Source organism: Mercenaria mercenaria, chromosome 15, assembly GCF_021730395.1.
Source record: "Mercenaria mercenaria strain notata chromosome 15, MADL_Memer_1, whole genome shotgun sequence".
Classification (NCBI taxonomy): domain Eukaryota; kingdom Metazoa; phylum Mollusca; class Bivalvia; order Venerida; family Veneridae; genus Mercenaria; species Mercenaria mercenaria.
The window spans coordinates 56,979,714-56,989,877 of record NC_069375.1 but is presented as its reverse complement, the minus strand read 5'-3'; the positions used below and the strand labels follow the sequence as shown (position 1 = coordinate 56,989,877).

At 35.5% G+C, this 10,164-nt stretch overlaps 1 long non-coding RNA gene across 1 annotated transcript; it reads right to left on the bottom strand.

Annotated features, from left to right (window-relative positions):
• Positions 1-2,620: 2,620 nt before the first annotated feature.
• Positions 2,621-9,941, bottom strand: LOC123528135 (uncharacterized). The gene is made up of 3 exons (XR_006681899.2): positions 9,401-9,941; positions 5,873-6,230; positions 2,621-3,264 (listed from the first exon to the last, which is right to left on the bottom strand). It is a non-coding gene; the product is annotated as an uncharacterized LOC123528135 (long non-coding RNA).
• Positions 9,942-10,164: the final 223 nt, after the last annotated feature.

Genomic DNA, 10,164 nt, shown 5'->3' with positions numbered 1-10,164 from the left:
TTCGATTTCAAAAACTACAAGAAAATACAATTTAATGTTTTGCCGATTTGTTTATTTCTCGAAAAATAAGAATTAAAATCATTTTTAATATCAGTAGTAACTAAACAAACCAGTAAGAGCTTCTTCTTCCGATAATTTATCCGTTTACTCAGACTGCAAAATTCAACCCACGCAAAGTTTATAGAAATCATACGATGCGTGTTTACGTTCAATGTGGGAGAATTAAGGCTGATCGGCTATGTTACCTAACGCATCCAGACAATTCAGATTTTGTTTTTAAAAAAGCATTGTGTGCGTTTTTGTAATTTTATATACGTTTTTATACGCTTAGAAATTATTAGACATGCGTATTTGCATTATTTCTATACGTAATTTACGCTAATACGCATCTTATTTGAAGCCCTGTGGAACTATTTTTAGTCTTTCGCTGGATGTTACCCAAGCTTTGTAAGCCTGCGCAATTCTTAAAATGCACATTTATGCTTAATGAGTTACATTCGAGTATTGCACAATTACAAGTCATAAATATGACAGATTACATCGTATATTGGTCATAGCAAAGGGAATTGACACAACTTAACTTCATTCATGCAGTGAACTGTTTGAAGTTTGAGAAATCTAATGGAACTACATCCCTTCACGTGTTATTCGGTCCATTTAGAGAATCGCTGAACAGCAAGGACTCGTCAAAAGGCTTTCAGCCTTTAGCCGACTCAAAAAAAATACAATTTGGAATTTTTCTGTTTGTCTGGATTTGTTTGTACGCGTTTGAAAAATATCCAAATATGAACAAATGTGAGAACTGAATAAGAATCTGTATACATTTGGAATATTGTTCGTATTTATGGACAAATGCCACTTAATATCATTTTGCAAAAAATACAAATATCACTGAAAATTTCAACACATATTTTAATCTATTTATTTAAAAAAATACCAAAACAAATACTTATGAACATAATAAATATAACACAAAAGTCTAATATAAATAAACAACAAGAGTGCCAGAATGTCACAATATACGCCCGTCACTGCAAATTTCTTTACACTAGCACCTGTATTTGCAAATGGAATTTTAATTTTTTGGTAGTGAGTATTGTAATTCTTTTGTTTTTCTAAATCAACATCAAAACTCCTTACCAGGTAGAGATACCTTAAAATACACCTAAAATTTGAAAGTAGCATCTATGTTGCACCACAGAAAAGTGGTCTTGGTTTTTCCCTACAGTCAATTATAAAAAAGTTAAAATATAAGTTATTTATAGTAACAACTAAGGGAAGTTAATCTTTGAAAAAAAAATCCAAAAAAAAAAAAAAAAAAAATCCAAAAAAAAATTGTAAGTCCACACAAAATTTTTTACCAGGTAGAGATTGGTCAAAATACACCTCAAAATTGGATGTAGCATGCATGTTGTACTACAGAAAAGTGGTCTCGATTTTTCCTTACGACTAGTAATGAAGAAGTTACAATATAAGCTATTTATAGTAACAACAAAGGGAAGTAATTGTAAAGAAAGGAACTGCGCATGACACTTCCTCTCATGATGGTGTATAATTGTGCCAGTTACATCAAATCCCTCCATGCATGAAGAAGAAATGCTCCGGACAAAGTCATTCTTGGTATCTGACCTTTGGCCTCTAAGTGTGACCTTGACCTTAGACCTAGGGACCTGGTTCTTGCGCAAGACACTTCGTCTCGTGGTGGTGAATCATTTGTGCCAAGTTATATAAAAATCCCTCTATGCATGAGAAGAAATGCTCCGGACAAGGTTTTCATTTGTATCCTTTGACCTCTAAGTGTGACCTTGACCTTAGACCTAGAGACCTGGTTCTTGCTCATGACACTCGGCTCATGGTGGTGACATTTGTGACAAGTTATATCAAAATCCCTCTATGCATGAAGAGAAATGCTCCGGACAAAGTTTTCATTCTTGTATCTTTTGACCTCTAAGTGTGACCTTGACCTTAGACCTAGTGGCCTGTTTCTTGCGCATGACACTCCGCCTCATGGTGGTGAACATTTGTGACAAGTTATATCAAAATCCCTCTATGCATGAAGAAGAAATGCTCTGGACAAAGTTTTCATTCTTGTATCCTTTGACCTCTAAGTGTGACTTGACCTTAGACCTAGGGACCTGGTTCTTGCGCCAGACACTCCGTCTCATGATGATGAACAATTTTGCCACTTTCATCAAAATCCCTCATGAATGAAGTCCACTCCTGCTTTTATATTTGACCTTGTGACCTAGTTTTTGAAACCAGATTATACAAAATCAAACTCGTCCAAGATTTTATTTGGGGTAACATTTCTACCAAGTTTCATTATGACTGGGCCAAAATTGTAACCTCTAGAGTGTTAACAAGCTTTTCCTTTGATTTGACCTGGTGACCTAGCTTTTGACCCCAGATGACCCATTATCAAACACGTCCAAGATTTTATTGAGGGTAACATTCTGACCAAGTTTCATTAAGATTAGACCAAAATTGTGACTTCTAGAGTGTTAACAGTCAAATTGTTGACGACGACAGACACAGGGCGATCACAAAAGCTCACCTTTGAGCACTCTGTGCTAAGGTTAGCTAAAAATCTTTCAGTCTAGGTTTGAGTTATATGGCTCATAAATGTCAGAAGGAGACCATTCCTATAACCCCAACCGTGTTTAATGCGAGGACCTTTTAATAATGCTACAGAAAAAAATCCATCAATCGATTCACGAAAAAGAAGTCGATTATATGTTTTTATTTTATTTTAGCCCTAAATTAGCAGACCCTAAGAAGGGCCAGTTTTTACATTCTATCTCAAATATTTCTATAATATCTTTTAGTACTCCTAAAATGCTTTTCTTTTTTCATGAGCTCCAAATAAATACAAAAAAGTTTCACATTCCTCTATTTCCATTAAACATTTTCAAGTACATTATACTTCTCCATATTCATTGTCGTCATTAGAATCGTCTCATATCTTAAATTGTTTCTTGATTTGAAAGTGACTGACTTCTCCATATGTTTTGTTTTAATTGGAGGGTGATTCATGACTTATGGCATAGTTTTGATCGGTACCGGTAAACAAATTTAAGCCCTTTTTGAACGTCGATATATTGGTGGAGTCCGTTTCCTTGTTGTAGAACTTGCCTTCAGTGGGATACTTGTCACAATGTGCTTGTTTGAATCAATCCCTTCGGAGAAAAATGCTATGCAAGACAATGTTCTCCTTTGAAGTTGTTAGGAGAGGTCCACTTTTCTTTTTCGCTCGAGACTCACCATCTGCAATAGATAAACAGTGTCTGCATATTCTTGAATTCATAGAAGTATAATGAAGCAACAACCGTTTTTAGGTTTCAGGTCCCTGTGATCTTGACCTTTGATCCAGTGACCTCAAAATCAAATAGGGTCATGTACACATTAAGACCAATAAACCTATTAAGTTTCAAGGTCCTAGGTTAAACCCTTCACCAGTTATTGAGCAGAAACCATTTTTAAAGTTCAGGACCCAGTGACCACAAAATCAATAGGACTAGAAGTCATCTACACATCAAGACCAATAAACCTGTGAAGTTCCAAGGTACTAGGTGGAACGCTTCTCTATTTAATGAGAGAAAATCATTTTTAAAGTTCATGTCCCTGTGGCCTTGACCTTTTACCCAGTGACTCCAAAATCAATAGGGGCTATCTACTCATCAAGACCAATGTATAGGTCTGTGAAACCCTTCTCCATTTATTGACTGAGCGGAAACCATTTTCAATTTTCAGATTCATGTGACCTTGACCTTTGACCTAAGGACCCCAAAACACCAAGTATAACATTCTGACCATATTACGTGAAGATATGGTCATAAATGTGACCTCTAGAGTGTTAACAAGCATTTCATTTGATTTGAACTGGTGACCTAGTTTGTGACCCCACATGACCCAGATTCGAAGCTGACCTAATGATCATAAAGATTTACATTCTGACCAAGTTTCATGAAGATACAGTCATTAATGTGGCCTCTAGAATGTTAACAAGATTTATCTTTGATTTGACCTGATGACCTAGTTTCTGACCACACCTGACCAAGATTTAAAATAGACAGGCCTAAAAATTATCAAGATTAACAAGTTTTATTATGATATATTATGGTCATAAATATGGCCTCTAGAGTGTTAACTAGCTTTTCCTTTAATTTTATTCAGTGACCCAGATTCGAACTAAAGATCATAAAGATTAACATTCTGACCAAGTTTCATGAAGATAATTCAAGATTTGGTCATAATGTGGCCTCTAGATTGTTAACAAGCTTTATCTCTGATTTGACCTGGCGACCTTGTTTTTTGACCCCACCTGACCCAGATGATCTTGACCTTAAAGGTCCATTACTAAGGGAAAGTGAGTTGGCAATTTTTTTCATAGCCAGTGCATAGACTTCTGCAAGACACTAAATAATGAAGATTGGCAGGTCAAAATTTACAGAAGGTCTTTGAAACTCAAAGAAATGTATGTGTATTATGTTGAAATTTCAATGAATCGACAGAATGACCCCCCAGGTCTTTTTAACTTTCTTCATACTTCATAGAAAAATAATTGTACATATACTGCGATTTATTTCGAATTTTTACATACCAACTTTCATTTTCCAATAAAATGAAATAGTTTCTGTGCTTTTTAAAAGAAATTAAAATGTTCACTTTCCTTAGTATTGGACCTTTAAGATCATTAAAGACCTGCTCCAGTCCAACCTTTTAACCTTAACTTGTCACTGAAAATCATGAAAGTCCTGACTATGAACAGCTCCTGTCAAAATAGGGTCTATTTTATATAAAATTCTTTATAAAACACCTGTGGATTTGTATGCTAATGTTTGGTGTGTGGCCGTTAACTGTTACCTATTGTAATCGTGGGTTAACAGAGCTTGAACAGCCGCGGAGCAGGGCTTAAAGATAAACATTCTGGTCAAGTTTCATTAAGATATGGTCATTAATGTGGTCTCTACAGTGTTATATAGCTTCTCCTTTGATCTGATCTGGTGACCTAGATTTTGAACCCACATGACCCAGATTCCAACTTGATTTAAAGATCATCAATAATAAAATTCAGACCAAGTTTCAAGAAGATACAGTCATAAATGCGACCTCTAGAGTGCTAACAAGCTTTTCCGTTGATTTGACCTGGTGACCTAGTTTATGATCCTATGCGACCCAAATTCAAACTTGAGTTAGAGGTCATCAAGACAAACATTCTGACTAATTCTCATGAGTTTCAAACTTTAAAAATTTTACTTTTGAATTTACCTGCTGACCTAGTTTTTTACTCCACCTGACCTAGATTTGAATTTGACCTAAAGATCATCAAGGTTAATATTCTGACCACGTTTCATGAAGATACAGTCATAAATGTGGCCTCTAAAGTGTTAACAAATGTTTCCTTTGATTTTTTGACCTGGTGATCTTGTTTTTGAACCCACTTGACCCAAATTTGAACTTGGCCTAAAGATCATCAAGATTAACATTCTGACAAAGTTTCATTAAGATATGGTCATAAATGTGGCCTCTAGAGTGTTAACTAGTAAGCCTTTCCTCTGAATTGACCTGGTGAGCTAGTTTTTGACCCCTACTGACACAGATTTGAACTTAACCTAAAGAACATCAAGATTAATATTCCTACCAAGTTTCATTAAGATATGGTCATAAATGCGGTCTCTAGAGTGTTAACAAGTTTTTCCTTTGAGTCTTTTTACCCAATGACCTAATTTTTGACCTAACATGACCCAGATTTAAACTTGATCTATAGATCATCAAGATCAACATTCTAACCAAGTTTCATACAGATATTGTCACAAATCTGGGCCTGTGGTTTTATCAATGAAAATATAATGTAAAATATAAATTTACTCACCAGGTGTTTCCATTTTGAAACTGGTGATAGCTGCACCATGGAAATACCGACAGCTCCTTTCATAGGGTTTAGTAGCTATGTGGTAGACTGTATGCAGCTGAATTCTATATCTGAACTTGACCTTGATGCAAGTGGCCCAAGTCTTGTATGTTACACACAATCTTACAATGGTCATTAACATGTATCCTAAATATGATCATAGATATATAAGAAACATATTGTCTTGTAAGTTGTGTGATACACAGAATCGCATTAAAAAGTCGAGTCAATCTTCTTATTAGCTAGGGCATCCAATGCCAAGCCACTGCAGTCGAGAAAAGAGGTCTGTTCTACTCCCTCTGCTGCTTGCTTGGCGAATCTGTAAATAAATGAGAATTTAAAATGAATAGAAAAATGTTTGATGTGCTTTATTAATAATATATATATACCAAATGGTGCAATATTTAAAACTCCTGAAGAATACAGTAGAATAGGTGTACAGCGTTTAACCTGTGAGGTTCGGATCTAGAAATATTTTATTGTCACCATCGAGGTGCATAGCATCAAGAGGAGATACCTGGTATGGGAGGGGGGCCTCTGTCTATATTTGGGGTAAGAGTGGAGTCTCCTCCCTGAAAGTTTTTGATATAATTATACTGTGTCATAATCATACATGAAATGGTGGCCTCTGGTGCAATTTTTTCTCTCTATTTAATTACAAAGTACTGTAGGGTAAGCTTCCCTCATTTCCTGGAATGCTTATGTTGTATTCATAATTTTAACACGTCCAAAACATTGCCATGATTGCGGAATGATGCTCATTTCCAGGGTTGTTGACTACCAGCCCAGGGTGGGTAAACCCGCCTGGGAAAATCCGGGTTGGGCAATACTCCTAAAAATGCATGAAGTTGGCAATACTGGGCAATAAAAAGTTTTTCTATTTTTTTTTTTACCAAAAGTTGAGTTTCTATGTTATAAAATGTGAGCTAATTCTTACATTAAGTTTTACTTACTTTGAAACCATTGGTAAGTGACAGGTAAACAACAACAGTTTCATTAACAAAATTATCATTTATTTACCCAACAAAATATTTTCCATGTGAATTTTTAAAGTAAACACCCTTCAACATTTATAGTTACAGATCTATGAATTTATAAAGGACACAGTACGGTATTACTTTGAAATTGACGTATTATAATCTACACACTGCCACCCATCACATATTGAACAATCTCTCTAGGTCACAACTATAGATTTAAATTTGCTTAACATATGGTAGTCTAGTTCTTCTTTATAAATCACAAAACATTCTGTAAATGAACACAAGTTTTGTAGTCTTTTTAATCCCAAGTCAGTGTTTCTGAGTTTGTCTGAATAATACCAATTGTCAGGTGTCACTGCTATCACTATATGGGTTGTATGTCAACTAAAGTGTTGAAATATGTATATTGAAGTAATTGTCAACTGAAATATTATATTGCCCAGTAACACCCGGGTTTTCCCAGTATTAACCACTGGACTGGGCAATATGCTTAAAACCCAGGTTTTTGCCAACCCTGCTAATTTCACTTGGGTAATGATTACATTTTACTCGGACTTTATCATAGACTCCCTGTGTAAAATCTCAAACTTTAAACTAAAATAAAGGTATAATTAAATCCATATAATATTTCAATGAAACTTCAGAGTTTTGTTGTTTGTAGCATCATCTGGGGCATATGCAGTGAAAAATCTTAAATCTAATTTGATTTTTTTAAATAGTGTGATATTTATTTCTAAAGTCACTATAATTATGTTCATTGTAAATATACTTTGTTATACCAAAGCAGAAACTGGCAGATACTCGAAAATGCAGCTCTGAGTCTCTGATTGGTCAGTTAGAACCCCTAATGTACGGTGATGTCTTATAAAGATATGAATTGTTACTTGTCTTGCCGACTCAAAATAAAATTTATCTTTTCTATCTTATTGTCACAGGGTGAGAAAAATGTGCCGTCAGTCCGGTGCTCAAACCAGAGACCCCTTGCTTACAGGGCGTTTGCTCTACCAACTTGGCTAATCGGCTGCCTGACACAATATTCTTCCCTTATGTGTATACACCCCCCCCCCCCCACAATTGGAAGTCTGTCCTCGAATTCCGGAGACCATGGTACATAATATTGCAAGGGTGGTAAGACTGACAAAGCAAACAATCCCACATTGGGTGCAAAATGCCACAGGGTGAGAAAAATGTTCAGTCAGCCCGGGGCTCGAACCCAGGACTCCACGCTTACATGGGCGAGTGCTCTACCGACTGAGCTTACCGTCTGCCTAACACATATTCTTCCCTAATTACGTGACCAAGTTCGTACAGTGACATAATCTTCAGCTACATTCCAATTTTTTAAAATATCACAATCGGTATTTAAATCTATAGCATGTAATGCATCGGCAGCAGTGAAAATTTCATCGGAAGTTGCTATGATATCAAGACCAAAAATGCCCAGTCAAACTGGGATTTTCTGTCTAGATTCTATACTGGTACTGATGATAAACCCGGACTGATGATAAAGTCGACCACCTTGGAAATATTTGATTGCAATCAGTTATTTATAAAATTGAACACACCGTCTAATAGTTCCACTTACAACACCAAACTGGTGTACACAAAAACAAAATTGGTAAATATTCTGTATAAATAAATGACTTACATTTTGCTATATAAAAATGTTTATCGAAAATTACTGCATATGGGGAAGAGGGCGTTTTTTGATGATGCTCACTTGTTGACACATGAAGGCCTGACATTGGGTCACTTTTCATTATTTGATCAGGAATGACTGTTGCAGCTTTTTGGGGAAAGTTTCAATATAATTCTACAATGAAAAGTTTGTAAATGAGAAAGTGGTCGAATGTATCATCAGTCAACGTTGTACAGTCCCCGTTTTACAAACCCCTTTCACGGCCTCACTCTGTGTGAGTTTGCTTACTAAGTATAAATTTGAATAAAATAAAGTTTTCAGAAAATGTTAGGCTTTATTTTGATACCAACCATTGATTACAATTTGCAGAAATAAAAAAGTGACAGGTAAAAAACCTCATTTTCTGTCCGGGTTTATCATGATCAGTACCAGTATGCATGCTAAGTCAAACAGTGACCATTCAGAGGTTATACATAACCTCTAACCAAGCAAAAAATTAAATTATTTATCAACCCCTGAACAGCTGAAGACGATATATAAATTCTACAGGCTCAATATTGTATGTCTCCAGAGGTGGACAAATATTAGAATGATGCCTCATTTAGTCATTATGAATCTAGCGCAATAAAGCAGGCCTTTAGCGAAATCCACAAACTGAACTGAAAACTGCCATGGTCAAGGAGTTGTGACAAATTATCCACAATCATAGATCGATAGAAGATTTTCAAAAAACCGATGTCCCATTTTCTTTAGTCGAAGGTCTTTAAAGTCAATAACAATGATAATTTGCATTAGAATTTATTATTTATATATAAAAGAACGTATTTAGTTATGCTACTATTATTACATATATATAAATAAACTTACCGCTAAATTACGGACAGTGACAGAAGGACCATCAATAATTTCCAACACACAAAGGAATAAACAAACGCGTGTATGCAGTCGACTGGTATCCGTTTTCACTCTTCGAATCATAAACGTAAGTCTCAGAAGCCGTGAACCAGTCGTGTGTAATTGAATCGACGCGTCCATTTCATAATACGCTAAGATTAGGGGTGTCAGCTTGGTTAATGCATCATTTCTTATTTAAGTTCTAATCAGCGGTTGTAGGCGTTTATAATAACAAACATTTCGTAAGATTTATACAAGTGATAACAAGTTTTATCAATCCATTCATTTTAATAGTCGGTAGATACTACAATATTTAAGAATGTAGCGACTGATCACCCGCCACCCCGTGTACAAATAATGAAAGCATCCAATTCAAAACGCGAGGTTTTTGTGTAGTGTGTATAACCGACTACGGCTGCAGAATATACAGTCTCTGGTGTTGATGGAAAGGATTGTTTTACCTAGAGGCAGCTTGGTAAGAAAAAGCATTTATCATAAATATATAAATTTAAATCATAGTGTATCCCTGTTTCTCGTATTCTTAAACAAAAAAAAATATACGCTGGACCCGTGCCTGTGTTCTAGACAGGAATGGTACAAAACTGACAAACTGAAAATTTCAACAGGCTGGTAACATTGCCCGATCGGGCTTACGACACAAAAAGTAGTATTTCTTGAAAAATAATGAAGATATTTCTTTCAAACTTGGTCCATTTATCAAGCATAACAAATAATAC